The sequence below is a fragment of the Crassostrea angulata genome, chromosome 9 (assembly GCF_025612915.1).
Source record: "Crassostrea angulata isolate pt1a10 chromosome 9, ASM2561291v2, whole genome shotgun sequence".
NCBI classification, from domain to species: Eukaryota; Metazoa; Mollusca; class Bivalvia; order Ostreida; family Ostreidae; genus Magallana; species Magallana angulata.
Window position 1 is genome coordinate 36386819 of NC_069119.1, and position 22252 is coordinate 36409070.

The 22252-nt window shown below is 34.1% G+C and overlaps 1 pseudogene; it reads right to left on the minus strand.

The window, feature by feature from the left end:
- Nucleotides 1-4266: 4266 nt before the first annotated feature.
- On the minus strand, nucleotides 4267-21852 carry LOC128163781 (uncharacterized; annotated as a pseudogene).
- Between the last annotated feature and the right edge of the window lie 400 nt (nucleotides 21853-22252).

The window sequence follows — 22252 nt, forward strand, 5'->3', positions numbered from 1 at the left end:
TTTTTCAGTGTGTACGATATAACGGACATCAAAATTGTAAGTAATAGCATTTGTTGTTTTTGATTAAAAGATTAGTATAAGATAATTTTACTAATAAATAGATTAATTAGTACTTTCGAGGTTTGTAATATACTGTGATGTCATAATGCACATTTTTCGTACTTTTTGTCTGAACGGAGTTTATTGACAGCCTTAACTGTGCTGCGTACAAAATACAAATTCAAAGAAGGGCAACACGGACCTCCAAATAGATAGAGTTAGGATCAGGTGCCTAGGAGGAGTGAGCATTCTCTGCTGACCGGTCACACCCACCGTGTGTTGGAACCACTATTGAAATAAAACCGCTATTGAAATAAAATATTTCAATAGTGGTTGGGAATGTATTTCATTAGAAAACTCACTCAATTTGAAGTTTTACTCCGTGTCATCTGTCACTCATGCTTATAGTGCTTATTACTATTGTTTACTATTCTTATCTATATCATTTGTTCATTATTATCATCAGTCAAGAATTAGGCTTCGGATTGTTCGGGTGTAGTTTTTGGATTCCCAGAAATCACTCATACCGACCTAAAGTTCAAATAAAGTGCTTTTTACCATCTAAAGCATTTTAGTTTTATTGTCGCCGGATACATTTGTATATAGAAACCCCTATTTTCCCCGGTGTTAGTTTGGTGGAGATATTCTAAGGGTAATTCACCCGGGGCTGCTGCATAAACTTTGTAGCAGTTAGATTCCGTGTACCAACAACAGCGAGTTTCCCCAAGATTATTACATCCAACGTGTCAGAAATGCAACCCAAGAGCAGAAGATTTCCCTGCTCATTTCGACCATCAAACCAGCGTCGCTGCTTTTCTATTTTCTGGACATCCCCAGGACTTGCACGTCTACACTCCAGACCTGGATCCTGTCCAGCATGCTACATGTGCGGAAATACGTTCACCCGCGGACACCTGTACTCGTGTCAAGCGACACGCTCGGAGTGTTTCGTGTGTGGATTACTTGGCCATTTTGCTAAAATGTGCTTCTACGCAACCATTCCTTGCCATTCTCATCCGCGGAAAACTTACCCGGTGGCGACCAACGACAAAGGTTCGTTCAAAAATGGTTCGGCCAAGAATGGAAGGACCTGCAAGCGGACAGTATCGTCTGTAGGATCGACTGATGCCCAAGGAGGATCAAAACTCGACCCTACTGTAGGAATTTCTAAGAATAAGCCTCAAGAAGTTTGTGTTGCCATTGCTGATATTTTGCAATGTAGAATGCACCTTGCACAAACCAAGACCTTAAGCAAACGACGCCGGGACGCGAAAAGAATTAAAGATTATTACAACAGACTGGAACTTGTGAAACAGCTGCCGTTCCAGCACTTGAGTCCAGAAGACATTCAAAAATTATTTAAGACTGTTGTAATGCAAGACCACATGACAACGTTGAGAAATCAAAATAAAATGCTAAAGAATGTCGTTAGCAATCTAAACACCGACTGCTACGATTTAGAACAGAGCCTTAATCACCTAAAGCAAAGACAGACCATCGCTAACCAGAAGATAGCAGTCTTAAACGACATCATCACCTCTCAAGAATGCGACATTGCGGCCTTAAGGAAAAACCCAAGTTCAAGAAACCGAATTCATAACACTCCCGCGCCCAGACCAAGGACACCGGAAATAATCAACGACAATTTTACCAGTCCGTCTACTTCGGTCAAAGGCCGCATGCACCCAGCAATCCTCATCGGTGAGCTTTGAGACGAGGACGTCTCATTTTCCGGAGCGAGAGGGAATTATCATGGAGTGAAATTTCAATGAACTATAATTCAAGACCTTTTGTATAAAACTTCAAATTCACATTCCTTTATTTGTTATCAATTTGCTATAATATCTTTATCGCATTTTGTCTTTCAAAACATTAATCCCAAAACATTTGTTTACGTAAGGCGCAATTGCTTAATCGTTTTAAATTAACTCTTAACTTTGCGGACTTGATATAATTGACTCACTCAATTTGAAGTTTTACTCCGTGTCATCTGTCACTCATGCTCATAGTGCTAATTACTATTGTTTACTATTCTTATTCATATCATTTTTTCATTATTATCATCAGTCAAGAATTAGGCTTCGGATTGTTCGGGTGTAGTTTTTGGATTCCCAGATATCACCCATACCGACCTAAAGTTCAAATAAAGTGCTTTTTACCATCTAAAGCATTTTAGTTTTATTGTCGCAGGATATATAGAAACCCCTTATTTTCCCCGGTGATAGTTTGATAAAATTGGTAATTTATTGATCATCAACGTTCTGTAAAGATATCCCTTATCATTCTAAATAACTGAAATTAAGTTGCGTTTTACGTGTTCAAAACATCATTAAGCCAATAACAATCATGGTCAAACCATTGCATTAAATGAACTGTTTAATATGCTTTGATTAAAAAAAAAACAAACAAAAAACACCACGATGCAAGAAAAGAATATATTAAACAGAAATTAATACTTGAAATGCTCGAATATTTTCTGATTGCTAGGAAAATGCAAAATTTACGATACACACCGAAAGCAATGCCTTCTATATTAAAACTCTACAATAAAACAGTAATTGAATCAACTTCCAACATGAATATGCACTGATGGTATTCATATGTTAATGCCTTATATATTTTAAATAAGCGTACTAGTAATAAGTTTTAATACGGGGTGGCTGTTTTCAATTTTATTGCATAAGATTTTAAAGGGACTTGAACACGATTTGACTTAAAATTTTCAAATTTTATTTTTCCATTTTCAATGTTTATACTGATAAATATAAAAGTTTATAATGCTTTGTCAAAATTTGAAAGTCAAATATTAAGTTATAAGCAAGATACAGAGTTCATAATTCTTTGTTTTGTAAACAAAGCCCGAATGTTGTCATTTTTACATATGTGTTGTATTGGTGTAAGTTTCAATCAAATGTAATTTTCTTTTGTGATACTAGTATTTATGAAGATATTGAGTTAGTTTTAATTGTTTTTTACATGTCATTTTGTCTAAGAAATGGTTAATCTCTACTTTACATATTTTGTAAACAACTATGAGACTCGAGCTTTGTTTACATACCAACCAATTCTTACCTCTGTATCTCACTTGTAACTTGACTGTAACATTCAATATTTTTGTCAATCATTTAAAATGCACCAGTAAACCATTTTATACATACAAAATAAAAATAAAATTTTTGATCTCAAATCGTGTCCAAGTCCCTTTAAAATAGAAGATAAGGATTAACACCAAACAGTCTTGTTTGAAGTCATTTTTTGTAAATTCTTTGGTCGATACAACGATCTTGTCAGCAAATACAATCTTCCACTGGGACGCATGCTGACTGTCGTTTTTCATACTAATTGGTAGACCATAAATTATCACCTAATTATCTCCGTTTTTTAATATTTTTTTTATACATAAGGAGTACATATAATTTGTTGACCATCTAGCCTCCTATAGACACATATACTGTGGAATCATTCAAATTCGGTGGGCCAATTCCCATAAATTACTTTTAAAAGCGTACAGGTTCGTAGGGACGTAATTTCGTGTATTCCCTGATACATAAAAAGGAACTTTGACATAATAACCCTGATTTATTAATTCGTTAATGATGTTAATTCGTAAATGAGAGGTACCCACGAATCCCACAAAAATGAGCCACCACGAAATCTAAACAGTCCATAGTATTATAAATAAAAATCATGTATCATGTACAGATTCGTGGGGTCATGATTGCGTGTATTCTCTGGTACATACAAAAGGAATTTTGACATAATAGCCCTGATTTATAAATTCATGGATAATGTTAATTCGTGAATGAGAGGTACCCACGAATCCCACAAAAAATGAGCCACGACGAAATCTAAACATTCCACAGTATGTTAAATAAAAATCACGTATCAAGAAATTACAATGAATAAAAATGACAATAACAATCCGTCAACCATTTCATCAAAAATCCATAAAACGAAATACAAATTCAAAGCGAAGCAACACGGACCCCAAAGAGGATAGAGGTAGGATAAGGTGTCTAGCAGGAGTAAGCATCCCCTGCTGACCAGTCACACCCGCCGAGTGCTCTTTATCGTAATCGGGAATAAACGGAAAAGTCCGTAGACAATTTGGTGATTAATTATGGTCTAACGATTAGTATGAAAAACGTCAGTCAGCATGCGGCCCAGTGGGATTGTTTTTGCTAACAAGGTCGTTGTATCGACTATAGAACTTACGAAAAGATGACTTTAAAAGAGACTGTTGGTAGTCCTTTTTCATCAACTTGTTTGTCAGTAGCTTGCCTTGTTTTAGAAACTGTTCATACGAATCATGCAACATTAAACTGCAGGTGATATTATATTAACTCAATGGTCCTTCAATTAACAAATTGCAACACTTTTCTAAAGGAACATAACATTCTTCTTGACATTCTTTCAGTTGTTGTAGAAACCTTTTTACGGATTGTTTGTCCTCGCTCTCCAATTTCTCAGTTTCAGCTAGTTGTTGTAGAGTTGTTGAAATGTCTTCAATAAGTTGAATAGAGGTTTGATGTTGTTCATCTAACCACTGGTTGAACAGGCGAATCGAATTTCTTTTAAATTCCTCAATAAATCGGACTTCGCTAAAAGTATCCAACTCGTACAATTCTTGAAGGAGATCTGCCAGGTGGCGCTCGTCAGTTACTTCCCGGAAATTAGATTCGGCCTTTTGGTGAGAAAGCTTATTGGATAGTACTTTGAAATCACTCACTGGCACAACAAACACACTAGCTGTGACAGCAATTGGAAACGAGAGGGGGGCCTTCAGAGCCAGTCCGACCTTCTCACCTGTCAACAAGTGTACATGCAACTTGATTAAATCAACAAAAACATTTCATATGCATCAATATTTAATAAGCACTTTTAGTTTAAATTTTGCCGATTTGAAAGCTCCTAAACGAACAGCGTTATTAAAACTCGAAAACAAAAATTAAATATGATTTGAAAAAGAATTACATAGTATTAACCTTTTGTAAATAACTGAGTGTCTTCTCCTTCTCCCTTTTCTATACGCATCATTTCCAGTTCCTCGTCGGGTACATGGACTTGGGCTGATCGCACGGAGGGTGGATTAGTTATCAGTAGTCTAGTATCCTCGTCCAGGTCATTTTCTTTGCCTTTAGGTGTTCGATTCTCCACAGAAAGCGGAACTTGCGCAGAGTTCATTGTGGACGATGATTTTTTGACTAGTGTACTGTTTTCTTCTGCAGCATTATCTAGTATATCTAATGTTTCTTTTGCAAAGATAGGGGCTTGGGCCATAATGGATGATAACCCAGAATATTCTCTCTCGACATTTTCCGTATATGTTCGACTTGTATAATTATCTCTAATTTCATTGAAGGGAACTTGGGCACTTCTCATATGTATAAAAGATATTTCAGGGCAAGAGCTTTTACGTGTTTCAACCAGTCCTTTCTCAACATTCTTCTCTAGCATGCAAAATCTTTGAAGAACCTTCTCGCAGACTGGTGCACATGCGTTATCTACGTCATTCGTTTCTCGCCATCGTGTAATTTCTTCGTTAATTATCTGCTGAAACGTTTTTACTGCGACTTCTAATTCTTCAAATGTTTTTGTTCTCAAACAGATCGTTTTCGCTCGATCTCTGACTTGCATTTTTCAATTATTTTAGAACAGAATTCTTCTGTTCGCAAGTGTGTATGCAAATTTGCGGCCAGGGTTGTGTAAATGTTGATAAGTTCCCGACAGTAGTTTCGTTTAGGCTTTAAAAATATAAACGACAATCCGTAGAATACGAAGATTGCTTTAACATGAGGACATAGATTTACAAAAAACCCAATGATGCTATAGAATGAGTCTAGTTATTTCAGGTGAAAGTTTTAACTATATGCATCATTCAATACATGAAAATACTACAATAAAAATTAAACTTCGTAGCATAGGGTGATGTATTGTATTTATGTTTGAATATTTGATTTTTGTTCATAGATACTTTATTGAACGTGTCTTTAAAAAACAAACAAACACAAAAAACTAGAATGAGCATATCAAACAAAATTGAAACAAACAAGAGGCCCAGGGGCCACATCGCTCACCTTAGCAACAATTGCCTTAATTCGGATCAAATTAGCATTACAGTATCAAAATATCTTGACAACTAAGTACAGTAGATCTTGTTTAAAACAATTGAAAATCTGTCAATTTTTATCCACCCCTTTTTTCTGGTAAATACCAAGCCCCTTTTGTTGTTGTACCTGTAAGAAGATTTTTCTATATTCCTATACACCCCCTCCATTTCGTGGCCCCACTTTTCTCTATGAAATCATGATTTCATCAAACTTAAATCTGCATAACCTGCATGTGCTTTCACATTAAGTACTAAGTTTTGACCGAAAACTTTCCCAGAATATTTTTAAAGATTTTCTCTATAAAATCCTATGTAAAAATTCAAACCAACATCACGGCCCCGCTCTACCACTAGGGACTGTGAGTTTGCAAATTTGAATTTACACCACCCGAGGATGCCTCTACACAAATTTAAGTTTTGGCCAAATAGTCTTTAAAATGAAGATTTTTAAAGATTTTCTCTATATATTCCTATGTAAAAATTCACCCCCCATTGTGGCCTCACCCTACCCCTTGACTATTATTTAAACAAACTTGAATCTATACGATCTGGGGATGTTTCCACTCAAATTTGGGCTAATAATTTTTGAGAAGAAGATTTTTAAAGATTTTCTCTCTATATAAAAATTTATCCCCCATTGTGGCCCCGCCCTACCCCCAAGGACCATGATTTGAGCAAACTTGAATCTACATTATCTGAGGATAGTTACACGCCAATTTGAGCTATCTTGGCCAAATAGTTTAAAAATTTTTTTTTTAAAGATTTTCTCTAAATATTCCGACGTAAAACTTGATCCCCCAATGGTGGCCCCATCCTACCCCCGGGAACCATGATTTGAACAAACTTGAATCTACACTCTCTGAGGATGCTTCCACTCAAATTTAAGCTTTCTTGGCCTAATAGTTTTTAAAAGAATTTTTTAAAAAGATTTTCTCTATATATTCCTGTATAAAAATTTACCCCCCAATTGTGGCCCCACCCTATCCCTGGGGACTATGATTTGAACAAACTTGAATCTACACTATCTTAGGATGCTTCCACTCAAATTTGAGCTTTCTTGGCCTAATATATTTTGAGAAGAAGATTTTTAAAGATTTTCTCTATATATTCCTTGTAAAACATGATCCCCCTATTGTGGCCCCACCCTTCCCCGGGGAAAATGATTTGAACAAACTTGATTCTACACTACCTGATGATGCTTCAATTTTAATTTGAGCTTTTCTGGCCCAATAGTTTTTGACAAGAAGATTTTTAAAGATTTTACCTATATATTCCTATGTAAAACTTGATCCTCCTTTTGTAGCCTCTCCCTACCCCCGGGGACCATGATTTGAACAAACTTGAATCTACACTACCTGAGGATGCCTCCAAACAAGTTTAAGCTTTTCAGGCCGATTAGTTTTTGAGAAGAAGATTTTGAAAATATACCGACATATTTTTAATAATTCTCAATTATTTCCCCTTTAAAGAGGGCGTGGCCCTTCATTTGAATAAACTTGAATCCCCTTCACCTAGTGGTGCTTTGTGCCAAATTTGGTTGAAATCTGCCCAGTGGTTCTTGAAAAGAAGATGAAAAGTTTACAACGACAACGACGACAACGACAGGCAACGGACAAATTGTGATCAGAAAAGCTCACTTGAGCGTTTGGCTCAGGTGAGCTGAAAATCTGGTATTTTCATGGCGGTAATAGGCATTATCCAAAACAAAACCTGACCCTTAATGTTATGGTTTTAAACTTTTTCCTTTTCTTTAAAGCAATTTTTACAAATTGTAATGAAACAATTATTTATTCTGTACATTTTTTCACCTTATCTTTCCGAAATCAAAATTCAATTTAATTCTTGTGAGATATAACTTAAATGACAAAATTATGAGACCCCGTGAACAAATGAATCACAGTTTTCAACCTAACTAAGCAAAAACGCCCACACAAACAGAATGGCAAAAGGCGATGGTGAATGAAGATTTTCTATCATATACCGTATCTAATGCCTCTTTTAGTGATACGACAGACTCTTCATATTCAGTCATCCGTCTTTTTCTTTCATCTACAGTTTTTGATAGTGTTTTGAGAACAATTGTCCCATGAGAGATAACGTCATTTAAAGCCTTCTCCAGCCACCTACAAGGGAAATTGAAGACTAGAATATTATGCTAAAACACTAATGACATAGAACTACATCATTTTAAAATATTTACCCCGACAAAAAATTAATGGCCAGAACAATGATCTTTGTTTAATCTTTAAACTCTATAAGGATATTGAATTCATTTCTAGAACTGTGTTTGAGCGTTCAACTTACTGGCACTCCCTTCTGTACCTATCCCTTACTGCAAGACTGATCAGTCCACGGAGTTTTTCTATGAATAGCTTGTAATGATCCGAAAGAGGTTTCCCTTTATCTTTCCTTTTCTTTTCCTTAATACAAATATTTATAAAAAGAGCACGTATAATTCCTTTTCTTCCTACATTCAGTTAATTAAAGAATATTTGGTATTATATTCTTTTTTCAGAATCAATGCTTTTAATATGCAAAATTCATTAAAATAAAAGAAGTATAGTTATTTCTTTATAATGTTATTTCAACCTTTTTGACACTGAGCTTCAGCAATTGTCCCTCTTTGACTTCAATTCCTTCACTTCTTAATCTAGACAGAACCTCATCGAATACTTCCTCGGCCTCGGATTCGTCTACCTGGTCCCATTTGCTGCACACGTAAAGCATGGATTCTGAGCACAGCTCTGTGTATCCATCTTGCTTTAACTCTTGAACCTTCTTCCTTATTCTAAAAAGCTGCAATCATTGTTGGATTACCCTTTTCAATCACTCTCTTTACCTTACCTTAAGTATAAATTGGGTAAACACTGATATAATTCAATGTATTTGTTCTTTTTTCATTTTAACTTAATCATTTTCTTAAATTCACATTGACTTTTATTTACAATTTTCCAATGTCATTGCCTGTGATAACACTACGTCTCGATTTTGTACTATATAACCCATAATTTCAAATGACGCCACATTTTTATTTATTTTTTTTTTTTTTTGCTTATTTATACTTATATATTTAATCGTACTATGGTTGAAAATTATATAAATCTAAGTAATTAGAAATCATTCTTGGAATATTATGAGGTTATAATTTCGGTTGGGGCGTGATCAAATCTATCATAAAGCGCTTCGGGCTTTATTGAATTTGTTTAAGCCCCGACCGAAAATATCACCTCATAATACTCAAAGAATGATCCTTTGTTCCTTGAATAATAAAGAATCACATTTTTTCTTAAAATGAATGATATCAACAAAAACAGGTAAAAGAAGCCCATTGTTTAATTTCTGTATTACTCTATGATCAAAACATGTATCTGATAACTAAATAATCTTTAACCATATGTTGGCTTCAAAAAATTTGCACTGATTGACTAGTCCGGTTGAACGAAATTTATTATGAAAATGATATTTGAAATGTCAGAAGCTATTGACACAACGATGGCACATATAGTGCTTTGTAAGGAAATATTTCCAATATTTATTCATTCCGAGCTTAGGACCGTTAAATGGCCTATATACATGTACGTATACATGTACGTCTAAATACCATATGCATGATACGATTACTACCTTGTGCGTTCCTAGATTACTATCCGTTTTGAGGATATATATAAATGCAGAGGCTTTCCGGAGATGAGTAAACAACTGAGAGTTGTCATCGTCGTCCTCTTCCTTTATCCCTGGTGTATCAACTAGCACCACATTACCCTGTCAAAGATGTGAGTTTATCTTGTTATATTTATAATTTCAGCAGTTTTTTTTTTCTGTAGTACATTTACATTTTCAATTGTCTTTGTCTATGATAACATTATGAATTTATTTTGAAGCATATAGACTAATAATTATATATAAGATGAACAAAACAGAATAGGCGTGTCTTATATAGCATAACCGGATATCGGTATCGGCTGTGCCGCGTAGTAATAATTAGCATGTGCCTCATTAAAAAGAGGGTTTTAAAATTGTTGTTTTAAAGTGTAGAAATTGAATATTATATAAATAAACATAATAAGGATTCATTCTTTGAATATAATGACGTGATAATTTTGGTCGGAGCGTGTGCAAATTTGTCATAAAGCCCGTCGTGGTCATTGGATTTGACCAAGACCCGACCAAAAATATCACCTCAATATACTTAAACAGCTGTTAAAGAATGATTCCTTATTCCTTAAATAACTACAAGTCAAATTTTGATTTTATTTTTCAATAATTTAGTTCTGATAGTTAAAATTCATATATATCATATATATCATATAACTTGCTAACGTCACAATACGACGCACATGCGAAACGTATTAATCCGCTTGACGTTACATTTAAATTGTGTACAAATTAACATATTTATCGCTAACACGCGTTACTCATTTCGTATGCACATTTCGTCGCTGCAGTTATGATACTGTATACTTCATAAAATCAAGATTCACTGCTATAGAAAATTAAATTATAGGGAATGAATTTAATTTCTGTCAATGTTATACAAACATAACATAACTTGGAACAGTTAACGTTTTTTTTATAAAGCGCGTCGCGGTTAATAAAGCGTAAACTGCCTTATGTTATGTTATATCGTATAACATTGGTAGAAAATTGCTACACTGCCTAAAGTTGACGTAGTCGACAGCATCGCCAAGTTGTTAATCATCACGTGGTAATTCAGTGTCTATTTTACTTGAAAAATCGATTTTGGTCAAATGACGTAAAACTATTTATGATTTTGTACGTACAATTAATGAAAAATGAGGTATTTATAAGTAAAATGAATTTATTCTAAGAATGATAGTATGATTTCCTCAATTGAATTATTGTTTATCGTTCGGAGGTTGTTTTCAAAGATAGTTTTGCGTTTTCTTGTATTCTGAACGTTTTTTCGCAACAAAGATAATAGATTCAGTGTATCTATATTAGACAGAATTCTTTAGACTAAATCAAATTTTAAAATTTGAATCAGTTACTAGTACATTTTCTTGACTTGATTCTAGCCATGCCTTTAAGTGTTTTCAAATCAATTACCAATTTTGTACTGACATTTGAGCTATAACAGCTGCTATTCCTACTACATTTAATACATTGTATAACCTGATAAAACATGACACTTGCTATATGTGCACATAAATACTATTTTTTTTTATTTTAACCTTTACATCTTCGTCGTTTTTCTTTGCTTCTACTGATTACTATTGATTAAAATGAATGTATCTTAGATTGTCTTTAGTCTGAGCAAGCCATGATCGATTAAGTTCAATTAAATGCATAGTTTACCTGTAAGGAAACTTCCTCAAGAAAGATGTCAATATACGAAAGGCCTTGCACAAATTCATCTCCTTTTATTAATTTCTTTAACCTTTCTAACGCCTCATTGCTCTCATCATACTTTAAGTCGTCTATCTCGTTTCCAGAATCATCAATCAATTTGGCGGTTTTCTCGGTACCGTAACGCAGACGACATGGTACACTTCTGCTCTCTCTCACCGACGTAGGTAGAACATCCCTCCCGATTAAGAAGTTAACCAGGGATGATTTTCCCGCCGAAATATCTCCTACATGAAAAACATATCTTATTATTCAATATTACAATGACAATATTGGAATGTGCAACATACTCAATTTTATTTAGCCTTCAACCCTCCCCCCCTCCCAACCCTACATTAACAAGAAACCAAAGTTTTCAAATGAGAAAAGTAGAGAGAGAGAGAGAGAGAGAGAGAGAGAGAGAGAGAGAGAGAGAGAGAGAGAGAGAGAGAGAGAGAGAGATGGCCACGAGTCATGACAACTTAACGAAATGTCTAAAGATGAGTTATTATTGGAGACTAATTGACCTTCTACTAGTTAGCTACAGTGTCTTGTATGACTATGATGTTAACAGCCTTATCAATGGGTTAAGTAAAAAAGAAGTAGAAAAAGAAGAAAATGCCGATGATGAAGATCAATGGTTGGATGAGACCGATCAATTATTAGAAAATGATGACGATATAGGCCCAGACACTAATCCAAAGTTGGTAAATATAGCTACAAGGCATTTGCAAAATTACATGTAACCTCTGGGGATATGCTCAGGTGTGGGATGTTTCTCTTGTGCTTCAGTACTTGAAGTCAATTTCTCTGGAGAACATATCATTGAAACAGTTGACGTTGAAAACAGTGATGTTGCTGGCTTTTTGTCTGGATAACGAGTACAAACGTTGGCGGTATTATCTACTACTAACATGAGTTTGACGAACGATAGTGTACAGTTCTATATAGAACAACTGTTGAAACAAAGTAGACCAGGAAAACATTTAGGATTAATTCGATACCACAAATATCATGATGAAAATTTGTGTATTATAAAACACTTGAATATGTATGTGGACAAAACAAAACATTTACGTGAGTCAGATAATTTACTTATTAGCTATCAAAGACCACATGGTGCGGTAACGCCTGAAACAATTTCTCGTTGGATAAAAACTGTGTTGGCAGCGAGCGGTATCGATACATCCGTATACTCGGCGCACAGCACGAGAGCAGCTTCGACCTCATCAGCGTTAGCTCAGGGATGTCCAATTGACGTGATTTTAAATAAAGTGTGGTGTTCAAGAGCAGAAACATTCGCAAAATTTTATGATAAAACTACTGACAATAATTATGCATGTAATGTTGATCAGAAAATGTTGGACACTGCAGATAATGTACACCGACAAGTAATAGAACCGAGACATTTTGATAAATGATATGCATAAACACTGGTGTTTTCGGACTGTCCCTCATCAAATTAAATGATGTAGCTAGAATTTGTTGTTTTGTTTTAGGCATCCATGGCCAAATGACTTTAAAATCTCATGTGGTTCCTCAAGTTTAATTGTAATTCTACTTCATCACTGTGGGGAATGGAGGAATCACATGCCACACCCTAATTAGCTTACCCACCCTTTACATTTTTATTTTTTTATTTTTTTTGGTGATTCTTTGAATCATTTGCCCATTGGATTTATTCTTTTTTTTTTTTGTGGGGGGGGGGGGGGGGGGTTTAATACTGAAGTCTGATAAGCTTGCGCTATCTCATTTGATTCCTCCATTCCCGACAGTGATGAAGTAGAATTCCAATCAAATTTCAACTTACAGTTAAGTCTCGTTTAATTTCCATTTTTTTTAAAGTAGAATTCCAATCAAATTTCAACGTACAGGTAATTCTTGTTTAATTTCCAATCTTACAAAATTTGTTTCGAATTCATGAAAGAAAAAAAGGACAATAACATTTAAAAAAAAAAACACTGACGACAAGTCGAAAAATATTAGAAAATAATTTAAAACGGGCGTGCAAAAGTAAAATTCGGGATTATAAAAGTGCTGACTTTGATAGGTTAAATTTTTTTGATTAAGGATAGTAACTGGTCAACTCTTATATCTGAAGCCAGTAACGTCTCTGTCGCTGCTGAAAATTTTACCATTCATTTCTTCAAATGCGTACGTGAGTGCATTCCAGAGAAAACTATTACTGTTCGACCTAAGGATAAGCCATGTTTCGATTCTACTCTACGTAAAACAATTAGGATTAGAGATCGTCAACGTAACATTGCAATGAAAACTAACAAAATATGTTACTGGTCAAAGTATAAAAAAGTTCGAAATCAAGTAAACAACATGAAAAAGCAAGCATTTTCTAACTACTACGAAAACATTGAAACTTTCATTGATGACTCCAGTAAAAGCAATAACAAATTATACTGGAAACTTCTTAAAGACGTTTTCCAAACAAAAACAACAAGTGAAATTCCACCTTTACAATACACAGATGATAAAAATAATGTTAAAACAGCGTTTTCTGATGTTGATAAGACAGAAGTGCTTAACAAATATTTTTCATCTATATCGAATATTCTGACTACCGGTAAGGTTTTACCAGATTTGTACTTACAATGTGATAAATTTTTAGACAACATTTTTATTGAAGAGTTTGAAGTGACTGACATTATATCTGTTTTGCCAGTCAACAAAGCTATTGGACCTGATAGTATTAGTCACAAAATGTTAAAATCAACTATGTTTACAATATGCAAGCCTTTATGCATGTTTACTTTTTGATAAGTCTCTTTTAGAACGATCATTTCCTAATAGTTGGAAAATGGCCCATGTTCTTACTACCTCTTTTTAAAAAAGAGGACCCATCACTCGCATGTAATTATAGACCTGTTTCTTTACTAAGCTGTGTAAGTAAAATAATGGAGAGAATTGTTTTCAAACATGTTTATAATTATTTACTTAGTAACAATTTATTTTATAAATACCAAGCCGGTTTTTTACCCGGTCACTCAACAGTGTACCAGTTAATTGGGACATATCATAGCATTGTTAAGAATATTGATGAGGGTAAATCATGTTGCATTGTTTTGTGTGATCTATCAAAAGCCTTTGACAGAGTTATGCATGAAGGGCTTCTTTTTAAATTACTTGTGGCAATCTTTTTCAATGGTTTAGCAGCTATTTGTGTAACAGATCTCAAAAAGTGATGTATAAAGATGTATTATCATCCAGCTTAAGTGTAAATGCTGGAGTGCCACAAGGATCTGTACCTGGGCCCCTTTTGTTTTTAATTTATGTCAATGATGTTGCACAAAAGATATTGTCCTTTTGTAGATTATACGCGGATGATAATTCAATCCAGTATGCGGATAAAAACTTAAGAAATGTCGAAAATGTGTTAAATCATAACCTTAGAATATTAGAAAAATGGTCCAATGATTGGTTACTTAAATTTAATCCTAATAAAACCAAAGTTGTATTTTTTAGCAAATCAAAACGTAATGTAACCCCAGAACTGTTTTTTCAACATTGTCAGTTAGATATTGTTTCTTGTCATAAACATCTAGGCCTAACGCTCTCTGATGATTTGGAGTGGTCTGTGTACATCAATGATGTAGTGAACATCGCTTGTAAAAATTAGGACTACTTAAGAAACTTAAATTTACTTTAGGCAGAGACAAACTATCAAAATTATATAAAACTTTTGTAAGGCCAATATAAGAATATGCTTCTGTTGTATGGGATGGTTGTTCTTCCGCAGAAATTGAAAAGGTAGAGAAAGTACAACTACACGCTGCAAGAATTGTCACGGGACTTCCAATTTTGGCCACAAGGGAATCATTGTATTTGGAAACGGGTTGGGACTCTCTATCTAAAAGAAGGGAAATAGCTAAACTGACGATTATGTACAACTTGTACCACAATATCTTAGTGATATTGCTAACATTTATAGGAAAGATAATTCTCGCTACAATACTCGTTATGAAGACAATTATATACCTCCTATAGTTAATTATGAGACATACAAAAAATCATTTATTCTAGATGCAATAGGCAAATGGAACTCACTAAATTCGGATATTAAAAAATCAACATCCATCCGTCAGTTTCAAAGAAGCATCTCTAATAATGGCAGTGATTCAAAAGTTCCAAAATGTTTTCTTCATGGTAAAAGAGTAGCTAACATCATTCATACAAAATTAAGACACAATTGTTTACTAAATTATGATTTACACAGAAGAAATATTGTTGATTCTCCAAATTGCATATGTGGAAAGAAAGAAGATGTATATCATTTTTTATTTGTTTGCAAACTATTTTCTAATGCAAGGAATACCTTATTTAATGATCTATTCCAAATACAAAATTTAGGTATTATAGATTCGCATACTTTGCTATGGGGTAATGACAACCTAGATTATAAAACTAATGTTAGAATTTTCACAGCTGTGCAGAACTTTATAATCAATTCTCGCAGATTTACATAAGTATACTATTTTGTTCTTTACCATTTTTTTTTCAATATATGTGTACATACATGTACCATGTTTTATGACAAAATTGCAAATTACTTGTAATTGGGTGAGAACCTAGTAAGTTGCAAGAACTTGTGTTCGAACCCTTTGTATATTATATATACAATGAAATATGTTCAAACCAATAATTTCATTAAAATTAAGAATTACATATAACCTATCACATAAATACATCGTAACGTGTTACGGGACCAGCCGTCTACACTATTACGCATGCGTATTTACTGTAAACAAAACACATGCAGGGCTTGCAAAGATTCTCCTGTACATGTTTGTTGCTAAAAACATGTCTTTTCTACTTCTCCTAGGTAATAGTTGTTCAAAGTTTTTAAAATAACCACAATTATTATTTTGTAAGCATGTATTTTGCGTGCTTATCCACAGGCACTTGTTTCTGAGAATTTTTCTTTACCCTAGTATAGTATAATAATAACAAGGTGTCTAACTCCGAATGAGGTAATCCCCTCCCTCCCGTGTGTTGCAGTCGTTTTCGCTTTTATACGAAATGCAATGCAAAAGTGTTTAGTACCATTTTCTTCTACAATAAATTATCTAAACAACCATGTATAGCATTCCTTTTTTTGTTGTATTCTAATGTGCATAATCTGCGTCAAAACATTATAGGCTCCAATTGAACCGTAGGCACTGACATGATAGTATCGCAGAGAATAGTAATTCGGATTCTGATTGGCTAGGAGTCTGTTTCTAAAATTACACAGGAAACATGAACGAGTTATTTAAAACCTCGAAGGAAAATCATGGATGCCAAACATGCACTGAGATTAAAAAAACCCTCCTTGGTATTATACAGAATTATAAGCATTGTATGCTGTAGGTTTTTTTAAGTAAAATCAGAACCGAGTGACTGTGATTTTTTAAATTGCAAAATACGCACAGCCCATTGTAAACTATGTAACGTTAAAGGGGCATGGTCACGATTTTGGTCAAATTTTATTTTCTGTATTTTATTATTTGCAATGCTTAAGGAATGCATTTCTAATGATAAGTTGAAATTTAAGAGTGACAGTCAGTCGCAGAGTATACTTACAGGGAACTGCTGGTCCGATAAAAACAGGGCATTACTAATCTAAGTAACTGACGCCAAAATAAATCCTCCGTTGAATCAATGTGCAACAAGTACGACTTTTCTTTTCACACACGCCTTGTCGGTAGAGCTCGCTTGCTAACCGGACAGACAGACAGACCGACTGACGGACGGACAGACCGACGGACAGACGGACGGACGGACGGACGGACGGACGGACTGACGGACGCAGAGGAAAGCTATAGTCCCGTCCCCTCCGGTGAAACCGGTAGGGGACTAATAACAAGGAGAATTTAATTATGATTTATTTTGTCAATAGGAACAAAATATATACTCATATAAACGTGGTTGGAACCGTAAATGAAGTCTAATAAACCGTTTTTCTTGTTTACGAAATATAAACCACTTTATCAAATTATGCATGTACTTGTTTGTATAATGTGCATGTATTTAGCTAATATGTTTTACGGTGTGGCCGTTGGGGCGAGCACAGAAGGAACCACACATCTGTCATCATTGTTAAATGCAACCCTTGGACTTGCCCTAACCAAAAAACTTGGGCTTTGTTTGAAAACTTTTACCGCCACAAGGAACCCAAAGTTATTAAACTTTTATTCCAATGGTCCCTTCCTAGGTTTATACACTTAAACAAACTAACACTGAGAATTAATAAAATATTAAACAGACTTATTAAAATATTAAGATAAACACAAAGCTGTTTGGTTTTTTTTATGTAAATACAATTATGTTTTATCATTCCTTTACCTTTTAATAATGATCATTAAAATCAGTAAACAATAAATTGTGTGTCTGTGTTATTTCTCATTTTGTTCCTTGTTGTTATCTGTGTTTTAATTATTTTCCTCTGTGACATCAATTTTGTTTTTAATCTTTTTAATTTTTGTACGCTATATAAGCGTTGTAGACGTGTGCCCTCACCCTTTGTTAGTGTGTGATATCCAATATTATTTAAAGGTTTGACCACATATGCAACTAACAAACACATGTAAATTTTAACAGTTTAATTTTTTTCTTTTATTTATTCATTACAAAATGACGTGGCTGCACGTAGATCTAATAATGATTTGACTTTTCTTTTCTTTTTTAATAATTTTTTGGTCACCTACATAACGTATGGATAATTATATATGTTTGGATCAATATTACAGTAAATTAAGCATGGAACTTGCATGTGTATTTACTGAGCAAAAAAATATCAAAACAAAACTAATTGATCAGCTAAAGAGTCACCGTTAACATTGATACTGAGTACTTTCTATACGTTACATCCAGTACAGATGCTTGATCCATGCACCTCTAAATATTATATAGCCCGAGATCACAGTGACGTCATACTTGACTTTTGCGCTCGACAGTTTTCGTAAATTGTCGGACAAATTCGGGGAAGGAAATGACGTCATATGTCAGCAAAAGTTCAGATAGGTACAGTTTTTTTTACGTAAGCATATATGTGTTGTTTACTTTAATGTTTTTAAAAGGATTTTTTATTGTTAAATGAAAATGAAGTATGCGATTTACAGGGAAGAATTTTCCGTAGAAACGCTTCCTGTTCCACCACGGTGTAGTACCTAAACGGCTGTTATCAGTAAAAAAACAGCGTTCGGTGTTTCTACTCAAAAATTGAACGGTTGCTAGTTGAAAAAAGCATGCATGAAACGCATGGATCAAGCCACAAAATTGACGAAAAATGTACCCAAACCATGTAAGTGTTTGAATAATCCGTGTGCACGGAACATGTAAGGTATTATTATAATATTTTATAAATGTAGTTTGGAAAATAGTCCTACGAATAACCAGAAATAGAGAAATTTCCTAGGTCGGTGACGAATTAAAAGGCTGTTACATCCAAGTTTTAAGCTGATATTTTCATCTACAAATCAGAGTTTGTTTGTTCTATATTATGAAAAAAAGCATTTATCTATTCTGATTCATTAAGTAATACAAAATAAACAAGAAAGTATATTTTGATCGAAATAATTTGACAACTGGTGATTTTTTAAAGTTACGGCTGCTATTTGAAATACTGATATGTTCGCACCGGCTATAAACTGAATACGATGCACCGGCTACTATATGAAACTTAAACTTCTTTTCCAGCTAGAAAAAGAAAATCAAACTTATGGCTGCACAAGCCTAAAACCTCTAAAACACATCACACAGTATGTGACACAGAATGTGAGACATCAAGTGCTTCAACAATTTCAACTCCACCAAATCGCGTTCAACCATGCAGCGCTAATCTACGAAATGCACCCTTAACAGCCAAGCGCAAGTTAAAGAAAACAAAAAGAAAGTTATATGAAGAAAACGTAAATGACAAAATTATCAATGAAATGATAGACATTTTACCATCATTTCTTAAAAAACTCAGACAAGCTGGGATATCAAGTGATTTTTGTAATTTGCTTCGACTTATTCATTTAGACAAGTTACCATTGACAAATATTTCTTTACTTCTTTTTCTCGACGTAGTACGTTGGTACTCTTTGGAAAACACAGCTAACATGCAATATTCAATCGACTGTCTAAAATTTTGGAAAGTGATGTATAGACTTTTTCATGGAAATATATTCATGTTAATATACATAGATAGACCATCTACATGTATTTTAAACTTCAGGTTTTTAATGGTGCAATATTAAGCTGTGATATGTTTTTGTAAATGAATATTTTCATTCTCGATTGTCTTTTTCTGTGATAACACTACGGATCGATTTTGTAATGTATAGTCCAATATATATCATCAATGGTAATTTAATAATAACATTTAATCGTATAATTGCTGAAAAAATAAGTAATAAGACATTATTCGTTGAATATTATTAGGTGATCAAATACGGTCAGGCGTGATCAAATCTATCATAAAGCCATTCAGGCTTCGTTGGATTTATTCTTTAAAAAAAAAAAACCAGGTTCATTTACTCCCCCACCCACTTTATTCATGTATACAGACATTGTGCCTTTACGATGTTCTGAAACTTCCTGGATCAGATAAACCATTCACCTCTATACTCAGACTATTTATTTTACGGCAAGATTACGTTACCGAGGCTGAAGTTTTTCCTGGCCCAAATAAATTATCAGATAACTGGTACAACTTCTAGTAAGTGATTATGACCCAATAAATGGCAATTTTTTTTTATATTTGTATGAACATAATTGTCTTTTTAGTTATACCAATTGTTTTATTTTGCCTCGTAATGCATTAAACTTTAAATAAATTTGGAAAGAAATTATAAGAATTGCTGTATAATTGACGATGCATTTGCCCTGTTGTCGACTAAAGTCGTCACTTGCAGTTTACAAATATTTAAATGGCTATCGCTTGACGTGTTTTATCCAATGACAAATACTTATTTTAGTCGGGGTCAAATCAAATTTTTAAACATGGTTTGTAAAACATCTTATTAATTATCATTTTAGTTTTGTCTCGTTTTATTATCTTACCAGAAACGACCACCTGACAGAATTCTTCCGAAAACTCCTTCCTTTTCTCTACCAGCCTTTTGTGGTGTTTGTCAACTGTCTCACGTAGACTTGCAGGAAGTTTACCGCCATTATCAAATATACTGATAACTTCATCATATTGCCTGAGTATTGTTTCTTTGATGTCGGTACCGGAAGCTAGCATTGTTGGAATTAGATGACGTCATTGATGCTGAAATAATGAAAGAATAAATGCAGATGAGTGCGTTCATTGGTACTGGAACCGATGAAAAAAGAGGCATACTAAAATGTGGATATTCAGAACCAACTTAATTTGATAATATACCGTGTAAAGAGTAGTGGTATATAATCACGTGACTTGAAACACGTTCTCGGTAAGTGTATACTTTTAGCGGTTAAGAGAGAAGCTTGGCTGCTTCAACGCTTATTTCTTTTTACTATATATATGTAGTTTTACTTAGAACATACCCCAAGTCGCCACAACATGCACTTGATTACGTGTGTATAAAGTGCATGCACAACATTTTACACCGGTGTACACCCAAATAAGCTACATGTAAATCAAGCGCACCTTCATATACACACTGTTAACTATAACAAGCTTATCTTTTAAAAAGATTGGTGAGCTAGCGCTGACTCATCATAATACACAGAAGCAGATTTCTAAAACATTGGTTTATATGTCTGAATAGATTAATTATAAGATAAGAAGGCACAGTGGTGTACTGGAATTGTGCTGGAATGGGGTCTCAATTTAGAATTGTGAATCTAGAGTGGGCTTCACATCGGCAATGGCATAGCTCATTGACTGTGCCTTAATCATTATGTATCTACTGTAATTTGAATTTCAAAGAACCATTGGTACTGCCCTGCAGCAATCGTATCTTCTCGGGCCTTTCCGACAAGCCCGGAAAACATATCCGGTGTTGTTTTCCGAGCTTGAAGGAATTTTAAGATAAAGCTACATTGTAGCTAATTTTATAATACATTGTATTAAAAATAAGACCTAAGCCACTGTTAGGTTTTTTTTTACATTTACAATATACACACAAAACTTTAAGTGCAGATTATAAAACGAAATTCAAATGGTACAGTTTATCTACAGTTGTACAGTATTCCCAGAATCCCCTACAATGGAGTCGAGCATGCGTATTCCAGTGAAAAGGACTAACGTAGTTGCTAGCACTCGAGAGCGCTAGCAATAAGTAATGAAAATTTTGATGCATATAAAAACTTACTCTATACGGATATAAGTACAGCACATAGTTTGTTCTCACGATGGTAAATGAACTTGATGCATCATCCGTACATGTTGTGCGATAAAACTATCTGATTAGATTGTGATCGCCTATTGACCTATACAATGTATATGTTTATGACTATTGATAGAGAAGTGTTTATGTTTATATATTGTGGAACATAATATATAAAAGAATATACAAATATAAAGAATAAAAGTGCTTTTTTCTTGGTGATTTCTGCGGAATATGAAGGTACCGGCATTGCAGAAAAATGCATATTTGTATTGATGTACATTAACAATAATGTAGTCACTCGTACTTACTTTATACGTTAAATCCATTAATTTGTTTGAAAAATGCAAATATAAACAATAAAATATTTCTTTGATGATTTTTGCGGGTTGTGAAGGTAGCAATTAGTTATGTATATTTTCTGCAATGTTGCCATTTCATATACCTTCATATATTCCGCATGAAT